General features: G+C 39.4%; 1 non-coding gene across 1 annotated transcript; it reads right to left on the reverse strand.

Moving 5' to 3' along the window:
- Positions 1-9,881: 9,881 nt before the first annotated feature.
- Positions 9,882-9,989, reverse strand: LOC138161175 (U6 spliceosomal RNA). Its single transcript, XR_011168297.1, has one exon. It is a non-coding gene; the product is annotated as a U6 spliceosomal RNA (small nuclear RNA).
- Positions 9,990-11,822: the final 1,833 nt, after the last annotated feature.

Below are 11,822 nucleotides of genomic sequence, written 5' to 3' on the forward strand. Positions count from 1 at the left end.
GGAAGGAAGGAAGGAAGGAAGGAAGGAAGGAAGGAAGGAAGGAAGGAAGGAAGGAAGGAAGGGAGGGAGGGAGGGAGGGAGGAAAAAAGAAAAATAAGCTTCAGTCTAAGTTCAGACAGTATCAGTTCTTTCTCTGGAGGAGGATAGCATACTTCATCATGAGTTCTTTGGGATTGTCTTGGATCATTGTATTGCTGAGAATATCTGAATCATTCATAGTTGATCATCATGTAATATTGCTGTTACCGTTTGTAACATTCTCTTGGTTCTATTCACTTCACTATGCATTAGTTCATGTAAGTCTTTCTATGTTTTTCTGAAATCATCTTGTTTGTCATTTCTTCCTCCTCCCCCCCCCCACACACACTTAACAGTATTTCATTCAACATTCAGTTTTATAACATTTTGAATTCCAATTTTTTCTCCCTCCCTTCCCCACCCAAGGTGGCAAGCAATCTGATAGGGCTATACATGTATAATGATATTAAACATATTTCTACATTAGTCATATTGTAAAAGAAGAATCAGGACAAAAAAAAGTAAAAAAAAAACATGAGAAAGAAAAGACAAAAGAAAATAGCGTGCTTCAATCAACATTCAGACTCCACAGTTCTTCCTCTGGACGTGGGTAGCATTTTCCATGATGAATCTTTTGGAATTGTCTTAGATCACTGTATTGCTGAGAAGAGATAAGTCTGTCACAGTTGATTGTTGAACGATGTTGCTATTCCTGTGTACATTGTTCTCTGGGTTCTGCTCATATCACTTTGCACTGGTTCATGTAAGTCCAGGTTTTTCCAAAATCTGCCAGCCCATCATTTCTTACAGCAAAATAGTATTCCATCACAATCATATTGTAAGGGTTATGGGATCTAAAGATCATCCATGCCCTGTTGGACTACCTGACGTAGCAGGAAGGGGTGGGGCAAGAGGAAGCAGAAGCCATGTTAGAGTGCACGCGGTGACTGGCGACCGCAGCAACAGCAGCGGCCAGCAGCAGCAGCAGTAGCAGCTGAGGCAGAAGTGGAAGGCAGAGGCATGAACTCCTGTTTTGAGCCAGCCAGAATTTCTGCTAAGAACTCCTGCTGATGACTGCCAGGGATGGGAACTGCGGGGGGCTGGAGCTTCTGGGAGCACACTTCCCAGACGCTGAGCAGTTGCTGTGAGTGGTGAGAGGAGGACCTTTGCCTGAGGTAACCTGTTCTGTTTTGAAGACTTGAGAATGTGGGTGTTTACTATATTAACTATGTGTGCCAACTTCATAACTACTGTGAGGGCTTTGACTTTCTGGGTTTGGGGACTCAGTTTTCTGGTATCTGAATAAATGTTCTAGGTTTGTTCCCCATGTAGAGAGCCTGGTATATTTTGTGATTAATAACCATGTCAGCACATTTATAGTTCCCATAGGCATTGTGAATACTGCATTGTTGGAACACATATACCACAGCTTGTTTAGCCATTCCCCAATTGATGAGCATAGCCTCAATTTCCAATTCTTAGCCATGATCAAAAGTGCTTTCATTCTTTCAGTCATTCAATTCTGCAAACTTGGATTCATTCTTTATTCTTACCTCTTTTTTCCTATCCACTGATACTGCTACTGCACCCTGAATGACTCTGGAGTCTAAAGTGAGGCTGATGACTTTGAACATGCCTGCCTCACTTAAATCCATTTCACTTGCCAGTCAAAACATTACCCCCCTGATGTCATTGGTCGTCTTTGAGAACAAAGGACAAACAAGAAAACAATAACACTCCATATGCAATCACCTGCCAACTATTGCCAATTCCTCCTCTACAATATCTCTTGCATCTGTTCCTTTCTCTTGTAATTGATCTTCCTGTCTCAAGCTTCTCTATTCTTCAATCTGTCCTTCACACAACTGCTAAAGTTCTCCATAAAGATTTTCCTAAAGCACAGATTTAACCATGTCATTCCCCAGCTCAAAAAGCTTCCAAAAATTGACGTAAAATTAAAAAAGTTAGCTCTTCTGGTATTGAAAGCCCTCCACAATATGGCTCCAGCCAAGCTTCGAAGACATTACAAACGTCCTTCATGTGATCTATGATCCAGCTAAGCTGGTCTGCTTGATGCTCCCTTTGTGTGACATTCCACCTCCAATATGCAAAAGGCAACTGGTTGCTCAAAGGACAGGGTGCTTGGCCTGGAGTCAGAAAGATCTGGGTTTAAATCCAGACTCTGACACTTACTAGTTGTGTGGCACTGGGCATGTCACACAGTTTCTTTTTGTCTCTGTGTCCTTGACTGTAAGGTGGGGATGATGATAGTACCTACCTTGCTTGCTTGTGTTAAAGATTCTTATTCTCTTCCCTTCTTCTCTCCACGCCTTTGAGTAAGCTGTTCCTGGTGCCAGGAAGGCACCCCTTCCTCACTTTGCATTCTTTCCTCACTCTTAGAATCCTTAGTTTCCCACAAAGATTAACCTATCCTCCTGGCTGTTAATGGTGTTTTCTTCCTCAAACCATTTACACTTATGCATGTGATTCTACATCATCCCCCCCTCCCACGGTAAAATGTAAGCTTTGGGGGGCCAGGCATTCTTTTTCCTTTTCTGCGTTTGTACACCCAACACCTAAGAATGGCACCTTATGCATAGTAGGTGCTGGTATATTCTTGTTGAATTGATCTATAAGAAGATTGGCTTTACTTCCCCAGACTAATGTATTGATATCACCTTATTATTCACGTTAATATTATAAGCGATGAGCTCATAAGAAAGGATATAATTGAAGGGAAAGAACCATGAACAAAGGCAGAGTCAGGAGACCTGGGTTCTAGTCCTGGTTCTGCCACTAAATAATTGTGTGACCTTGGACAAATCATCTCCCCTCTTTGGGAATCAGTTTCTCAATTTGACAAGTGAAGGGTTTAATCTAGTTGGTCTCTAGGGTTCCTTTCAGCTTTATGATCTTAGGAACAACATGAAAGAATTCTTACATTTAGCTAGTGGTTTCAGTGAGGTGGCACAATGGAGAGAGTGCTAGAACTGGAGTCAGGAAGACCAGAGCACAAATTCAGCCTCAGAGATGTACTAGCTGTGTGACCCTGGACAAGTCACTTAACCTTCTTTACATCAGTTTCCTCATCTGTAAAATGAGTTGGAGAAGGAAATGGCAAATCCCTCCAGTATCTTTGCCAAGAAAACCCCAAATAGAGTCACAGAGAGTCAGATACAACTGAAAATGACTGTACAATAATAAATGGGGATGAAAATCATGTCTACCTCCCAGGGTTGTTGTGATCATACTTGTAAAGTGCTTTACAAAGTGCAAGACTTGGTATAAATATCATCATCATCATTATTTCCATCAAAGCAATAATAAGCTCATTTTGTACTTAATTTAATAAAAAAATTATTAAATGTTTGCTAATTGCAAGACACTGTATTATTATGAGTCCCATCTTGCAGAAATGGAAATTAGAGGACAGAGCTCGACTGACTTGCCTGAAGTCACATCAAAGGTAACTAGCAAAGTCAGGACTAGATATCAATTTCTTGATTGTTAATTGTTCCATTGTTCAATTCAGTTTGATAAATATTTCTTAAGCACCGACTGCTTATCTTCTACTGTGCTGAGGAAGGGGACATAAAGACAAAAGTAAAAGTCTCAGACCTCAAAGACTTTATATTCCACTGTATTCTATTGTTTTATTAAGGTCAAGAATAGGCTTTTGACCCTTCTTGTGTGTGAGGACGGTAAGAAGGAAGACAGTAGAAATCTCTTCATCTACTCAATGTTTATTGAGCATTTTCTGTGTGCGAGGCCTTATCTTGAGTGTTGAGTGACATGTACCAACAATGAGCCCGTCTCTTGGAATCAGTTCCTAGCAAAGGCAGAAGGATATCCTCCCATATGCTTGTGACAGGGGAAGTCTCTCCTTCCTCATCATGCATGGGTGAGCAAAGTGTTGGTAGAGAACAGTGGGGTGCCTGTGTATTTTTCCAAGTAAACTGGGTATAAAGGAGCAGTAGCCCTGGGAAAGTGACATGGAGCTCACACAGCCTGAGGGAAAGGACTTAACCCCTTTCTATCCGGCTCTACGCTTTGTTTTTAAAGGATCCTCCCTGGCCTTGATCATCCCTAAAGTGTTTCAGTTGTGTCTGACTCTCCGTGACCCCATTCGGGGTTTTCTTGGCAAAGATCCTGGAGTGGTTTTGCCATTTCCTTCTCCAGCTCATTTTACAGATGAGGAACTGGGATAAATAGGATTATGGGAGTTACCCAGGGTCACACAACTAGGAAGTGTCTTCTGAGGCTGGATTCAAAGTCATGTCTTTCTGATCTACTGTGTCACCTGAGTGCCCCCGAAATATGCTTGTAAAGAATAAGAAAGCAAGAGAAAATAAAACAAACTTGCAAAGAATGTGAGTGATTCTCATTCTTCAATAGCCATCACTTAGCAATCCCTGACCAGCATTTACTTAATCTCTGTGCCTCACCTTGGCCTAGAGACTGACCAACCATTTATGTTGTCCTTATGGATGACTTTCATGGGCTGCATTCAAACTAATTTTCCAATTGTAAAGCTGAGTCAGAAGACACCTGCTAAGAACATGTAACCATTCTTTTCCTGACTCTTTTTTGTTTGTTTTACTTTGGTGGGGGGAAGAGGAAGGCAGGACAATTGGGGTTAAGTGACTTGCCGAAAGTCACACAGCTAGTAAGGCCAGATTTGAACTCAGGTTCTCCTGAATCCAGGGCCAGTGCTCTATTCACTGCATCACCTAGCTGCCCCCTGCCTGAGTCTTTTAGCACAGGGGCTATCTAGTAGACCAGATAAATGTAAATATGTATTGATTATTAATTGATTAAGAGCTTTGCTCCGTTCTGCTCTGATCCAACCAAATCTGAAATACTGAGTTCCGTTCTGGAGCCCAGAGCTCAAGCATCGCTTTCGTTTGCTCTCTGCTGGGCAGAATTACTACATTCCCCTAGGGGAATAGGGTTAGGGCTCTGTTTGAAGGATATGGAGAAAATCAAGGGGTGGGGGTGGGGAGGAGGAGCAGGGAGACTGCTCCGAGAAGAGGCAGACGCCTCCCTAAGCCCGGAGATTTCCTGGGGAGGGTAAGCAAAACAGAGTATGCTTGGGAAGGCTGCACACACAAACAGCTGCTTCTAAGTGTCCTCTGTTTGTTCAGAACTCTTAGGAGTTTACTGCCCCACCCATCCACCCAAAGCTACCAGAATTCTTAAGCACTCCCACCAGGCATCATAGATGCTGCTTCTAGGCACCAGGAAGAGGAGCGCTCCTGTCAGGTCTGAGTGCCCCCATGGAATCCCAGAGAAAGCTGTCCATCAGGAGGTCGTCATCATTAGGACTGCCTCATTTCTTGACAGGAAACATGAGCACTATAACAGAAAAAAGAACTGCAGTCCTGGCCCCAGCACACATACCATTAGTGGATTGTTGCTGTCAATCAGTCGTGTCTAAATATTCTTCACCCCTAAGGGGTTTTCTTGGCAGAAATATTGGATTGGTTAGCCATTTCCTTCTCCAGGGGATTAAGCAAATAGAGGTTAAGTGACTTGCCCAGGGTCACACAGCTAGTAAGTGTCTGAGGTGAGATTTGAACTCTGGAAGATGTCTGCCTGACTCCAGGTCCAGCATTCTATCTACTGGATCACCTAGCTACAGGTTCTCAGAAAAATGACAGTCTATTGCAGGGCCTACCAGAGGTTTCATTCCATTATCAAGTCTTGAGACAATGCAGGATCGCTTCCATACCATTTTTCATCATCAATTACCCATTTTTCATTATCAATTACTTATATTGTTCAGAATCGAATCATTTCAATTTTATACCATATTTTTTCGTGTTATTATTCGTTCTTCAAACTTTTTTACTGATTCTAATTTTTGTTCAGATAAGTCAATACTCTGCATATACAAAGAAAATTTATTCAGGAATAACTTTCCGGTCAATAATGAGGCTTTCCTCCTGTTTGACAAATATAATCAATTCTGTTTTCATAATATTTGCTGTTCATGACATGCAGTGGCTGTAGATTCTTTTCTTGAAGAAAATATTCATGATGTAGGGACTTGAGGCTTCTTTGTAATATACAGGTCTCTAGCCTCTCTCATTCCTTTCTTTCTCATAATACAGTGAGGTCCTGATTAGTACAAATAATGAATCACATGAAGTAGTCCCATTATTTTTCATCAGCTGGGCTAAAATAACTTGAAAGCCAGTATTTGAAAGCAGCTTTAGTCCCCTGTGCTTCCCTATTTGACCTCCAGCGAAGAAGAAGGAATCAATGGTTGTAGCCCTTCGGAGCAAAGGGATTTCAAGGCTGACAAGGAGCATGGGTGTTCATTTAAAAGCCCCTTCTTCATTATGTGCAATGCTTTTATTATCCCCATTTTACAAGTGAGGAAACTGTGAGAGACACAGGTTAAGTATCTTGCTCAGGATCACACAGCTAAGTGTCTGAGACAAAATTCAAATTCAGGTCTTCCTTGCTCCAAGTCTACTGACCACCATCTGGCTCCTCATGTATTAATTCAGAAAACTTCATGTTATCTTTATACCAAGGAATTAGTAGTGCACCCCAGAACTGGGGGTGTATGTTCCCCTTAATATCAATGCCTCATAACGACAGCTCATATTTGTATAGCACTCTGAAATTTTCAAGGCTTTCTTTTCAACAACTCTGAGATAGATAGTACATATTATTACCCTCCAACCCCTCTACACTCTGATTTTAACAGATGGAGAAACAGAGGCTCTGAGGGAAGAAGTAATCTATCCACATTCCCACTATTAATAGAAGCAGCTGGGGGGATTTGTGGATGGAGCACTGGTTCAGGGGTCAGGAAGACCTGAGTTCAAATCCAGCCTCAGATACTTACTAGCTGTGTGACCCTGGGCAAGTCAATTAGCCTCAGTTTCCTCATCTGTAAAAAATGAGCTGGAGAAGGAAGTATCAAATAATTCTAGTATCTTTGCAGAGAAAACCCAAATGGATTCACACAGAGTAGGAAAGGAGTGAAATTGACTCAACACCACCAGCTAGTGAAGTACCCAAAGTCCCATCACCAACAGGCTGGCCACTTGGTGTGCAACCGGGTCATGTCAACCATTGAAACAAAGAAACACAAAATGGCTCTCAGGCTCATGTGGCCCCTTCCACTTGTGCACCAATGGTGGCAAAGTGGTAGAAAAGGGTGTCCAGGGTGCAAAGAATCACAGAGTTTTAGTCTATAAACTTTAACTTATTTAAAGTTAGATACGTAAATGTATGACTATTGCCCATTGACCAATGACTAACCTGGAGGAACTGAATCCTGTCAAGCTTGACATTTTCACCATAAAGAAAACCCAAAGGACAGAAGAATCATGCAACCAAATGAAGGATAAATCACTGGTTCTCTTTAGAGAACCATTTAAAGTATTTGTGTACTTAGCTTCATCATACATCCAAAGCCAACAAGAAACATCATTTCATGGGATATTTAGTCATCTTGTGAAAAGTATTTGCAGAAAGACCACCATGAAAATAATTCCGTTCAGCACTCCAACATCTGTTGCAGAGACTGAATAGGCAGAGAAATTCAACCAAGAACTCAAAAAGATATTACAAATTAAATCAAGATATTTTTGGTGACTTCCATAAAATGATAGGAATAGATTAGGATAATGAAAACTATATTCAAAATTAGGATTCAGGAGTAAAAACATGAGAGAAGGCAAAGATTAGTAGATTATACATAAATCTCATACCTATATATTCTGAAAAGTTTCTTTTAAAAAAGAACCAGAAGGTTCTAGAAATGCCAAGCTCCAAAAAACATCATAAAATGAAATTGGTTATATTTTAACAAGAAGGAAATGATGCATAACTGATGTGGGAGTCATTTCTGAATCAGCTGTCTGTGTATTGCCAAAACACCAACTAATTAGAGCAAATGTGAAAATTAAAACAAAGTCAGAAGGAATAACAATGAGAAAATATATGACATAAAAGTAAAATAACTCCAGCTCAACTTAATTTTAACCTAATTATTGATGCTAAAAAAATGGCTTATAGATAGAAAAGATGGACATTAACACCAATTACAGTAATCTCATACAGAAGTTTGTCCAATGTAAATCAACTGTCATAAAAAGACCAAAATACAGCCCCAAGTGCCTTAGTCAACAATAATTTTATTTACTTGACAAGCTGTGATATATGGGAGCCAAAGGCAATACTGGTTTCTAATATAAACTCATTTATAAAATCTTATGGAGAAATATGGTGGGGGAGTATGAACAAACAGGAATACTTTATAACATTGCATCGATGAGTAAAACCCATTAAAAGAAACTTGGTGAAAGACCCACCTAAACAAAGGCACCTTGAGAGAATTTAAGGATAAGACTTTAAGGGAAAATGCTAATATTTAAAGATCAAAATATCTACATAGTGGATTTTTTAAAAAATACACTTTTAATGATAGCTTGTTTTTTCATCACCTTCATTACCCAATAACTCATCCTTCCTTTCCCCTCTGGCAGAACAAGCTCTTATAACGAAAGTTTTAGAAGAGGAAGAAAACAGTTCTGCACAACTCAGCAACATATTGAAAATGTTTCATATCATATGTAGTTTAACAAATACATAGCCCTCCACTACAAAAAAGTGGGGGATGTTGCCTTCTTATATCTCTTCTTTGGGGCTAAATTTGGTCATTTTACTTTAACAGCATTCAGTTTCATTTGTTTTGTTATCTCCATTTACATTTTTGTAGTCATAACATTTGCCTGGGTTTTTTTCTTATTTTATGTAAGTTTATGTTTGCTGTGCTTCTCCATATTCATATTCATCCTTCTTAGACCATGGTGATATTCCATTACACTCATCCCACAATGTGCAATTCTTCTTCAGTCAATAAATATCGACTTTGTTTTCAGTTCTTTACTTCTACAGACAGGACTGACATAAATATTGGGGTGCATGTGGGCATTTCTTTTTGTTCTTATGCTCCTTGGGCTTTATGACCCAGTGGAATCTCTGACTCAAAGTGTATGGTCATGTTAGGCAATTTCTTACCATTAGTCCAAATTGCTTTCTAGAATACCGGACCAATTAAACACTCATCCAACAGTACATCAGCCTATCCATCTTCCCACAACTTCTCACAACTCCAGTTATCCTCATTTTTTTTCATCTTTGTCAATTTTCTGCATGAGAGGTAAAACCTCAGAGTTGTTTTGATTTGCAATTTTCTTCTTGTTAGTGATTTGGAGCATAATTTTGTATGATTATTAATGGTTTGTAATTCCTGGTGGACACTGTTTATATTCTTTGATGAGACATAGACAGACAGACAGACAGACAGACAGACAGACAGACAGACAGATAGATAGATAGATAGATAGATAGATAGATAGATAGATAGATAGATAAATGGAAATGAGTTTTGGTCTAATTTATTTTTGTTGGTTGTTTATATATATTGAAATCAGATCTGTGTCAGAGATTTTTGATAAAAGATTTTTCTTTTTTAAACAAGTTAATTGTTTTACTTTTTTCACTTTTTATCTTGATTATATTAACTATATCAAATGTTTTTCCAATTTCATTTTTAAAATTAAATATTTTTTTAATTACCTCTATCCCTTGCTTGCTTGAGAATTCATCCCCTAGTCATAGCTGTGAAAGGCACCTGATATGTTTCTCTTCTAAAACAATGGAGAGGGGTGGCTAGGTGTCACAGTGAATAGAGCATTGGTCTTGGAGTCAGGAGGACCTGAGTTCAAATCCAGCCTCAAACAATTAACACTTACTAGCTGTGTGACCTTGGGCAAGTCACTTAACTCCAATTACCCTGCCTTCTCCCCTCCAAAAAAGCAAAAAACAACAACAACAAAAAACCCTGATGGAAAGTGTCAAGAGTTTGGTGTCATCCTTGGTCAAAGACCATGTTAATCTTCTCTATATTCTTCCAGGTTGGATATGTATACTGTTGAAATAAGTAATTATAACAGTGATTAATTATTTCTAATAATAACTAGCCTTCTATAGTGCTTTAAAAAGGTTTGCAAAGCACTTTGCAGACATTTTTCATTTAATTCTCTGGGAGCTAGGTACTATTTTTGTACCTTATTTTATAGATGAAGAAACTGGAGCAAAAAGAAGTTAAATGAATGACATAGTTTTCTATAATCAGTTTTTTTCACCATCAAGGAAAATGGAGCTTCCACATTTGAAATCTAAAATCACGGTCTCAGACGTGCATATAAAGGGAGTAAAAATGATAATGAAGAACAACCCGGAGAAATAACTGCACGGAACCAAGTATGAAGAATTCTAGAGGTGACAGCTGTGGAGGTGTTTGATCTTGAAGGTATTTGAAGGAGCTAAAGATATCAAAGTCACAAAGAAGAATAAGAGTCTCAGACCTTATTAAGTCTGAGAGGCAGTTAGAGTCAGAAATACCTGAGCTCAAATCTGGCTTCAGATACTTATTAACTGTGTGACTTTGGTCAAGTCAATTAGTCTCTGTCTGCCTCAGTTTCCACAACTGTAAACTAGAAATAATAACAGTACCTACCTCCCAGGGTTGTCATAGGGATCTAATTAGATAATATTTGTAAAAAGTACTTAACACAGTGCTGGACATATAGTAGGTACTTAATAAAAACTTATTTCCTTCCTTTCTTTTCTCTTCCCTCCCTCACTCTTTGCCTTCTTTCCTGTCTTTCTCCCTCCCTCATTTCTTTCTTTGTTTTCTTTTTCTTTTTGCTTTTTTTTTGGAGGGGGGGAAGGCAGGGCAATTGGGGTTAAGTGACTTGCCCAAGGTCACATGGCTTGTAACTGTTAAGTGTCTGAGTCTGGAGTTGAATTCAGGTCCTCCTGACTCCAGGGCCAGTGCTCTATTCACAGCGCCACCTAGCCACCCCCCTCATTCCTTTCTTTCCTTCTTTTCTTCTTCCCCCCTTCCCTCAGTCCTTTTTTCCTTCCTTATTTTCTTCTTCCATCCTTTCTTCCCTCACTTCTTTCCTTTCTTCTTCCCTCCCTCCATCCCTTTCATCTTTCCTTCCTTCCTTCCAGTAAAAATAGGTGAAGGAACATCAAGAATTTCCACCCATTTATAAGTCTATTTTCCCAACTATATAAAAATTCTGTAAAAAAAAATCTACATATGAATTGTGGAGATAAGTGTATTAGAAGGGGATGGGTACTTCCCAAATAATTGCCTCTTTACCTTCTTGGAACTGACTGAACAATATAGCAAATACTGACAGATTTACTGTTAGTTAATTTTTTTAGTATTTGATCCAACAGATCAAAATGTCACCTTAAAACCTCTCCTCCAACAAGGTGTTTCCCATCCACATGTCAATCAACAAGCATTCATTAAGTGCCTACTGTGTGTCAGATACTGTTTACTGTCATCTGCACTGGGAATACCAAGACAGAAGTGAAATAATCCCTGCCATTAAAGAACTTAAAATCCATCATGACCAGATAGCACACACATAGTTATGTAGAAAACATGTACAGTGTAATAGGGTGGCACTAGGGGCTAAGGGGATCAGAAAAAAAGCTTCCTATAGAAACCGGTCCATGAGCTGCCGGAAACTCTGGTTTGTAAGGAGGTAAGGAGGGAAAGCCTTCCAAGCATGCAGATAGTCAGTGCAGAGGGATGGAAATGGAGCACTGAGCAGAAGAAACAGAAAGTCCTTTTAGACAGATCAAAGTATGTCTGAAAGAGAGTAATATATGATAGAGCTAGAACAGGAAGTCCTTTTAGACAGACCATAGTATGTCTGAAAGAGAGTAATATATGATAGAGCTAGAAAGGTAAG

The sequence above is a fragment of the Petaurus breviceps genome, unplaced genomic scaffold (assembly GCF_028583685.1).
Source record: "Petaurus breviceps papuanus isolate PSGF00001 unplaced genomic scaffold, PetGlider_PUasm1.0 183, whole genome shotgun sequence".
Lineage (NCBI taxonomy): Eukaryota > Metazoa > Chordata > Mammalia > Diprotodontia > Petauridae > Petaurus > Petaurus breviceps.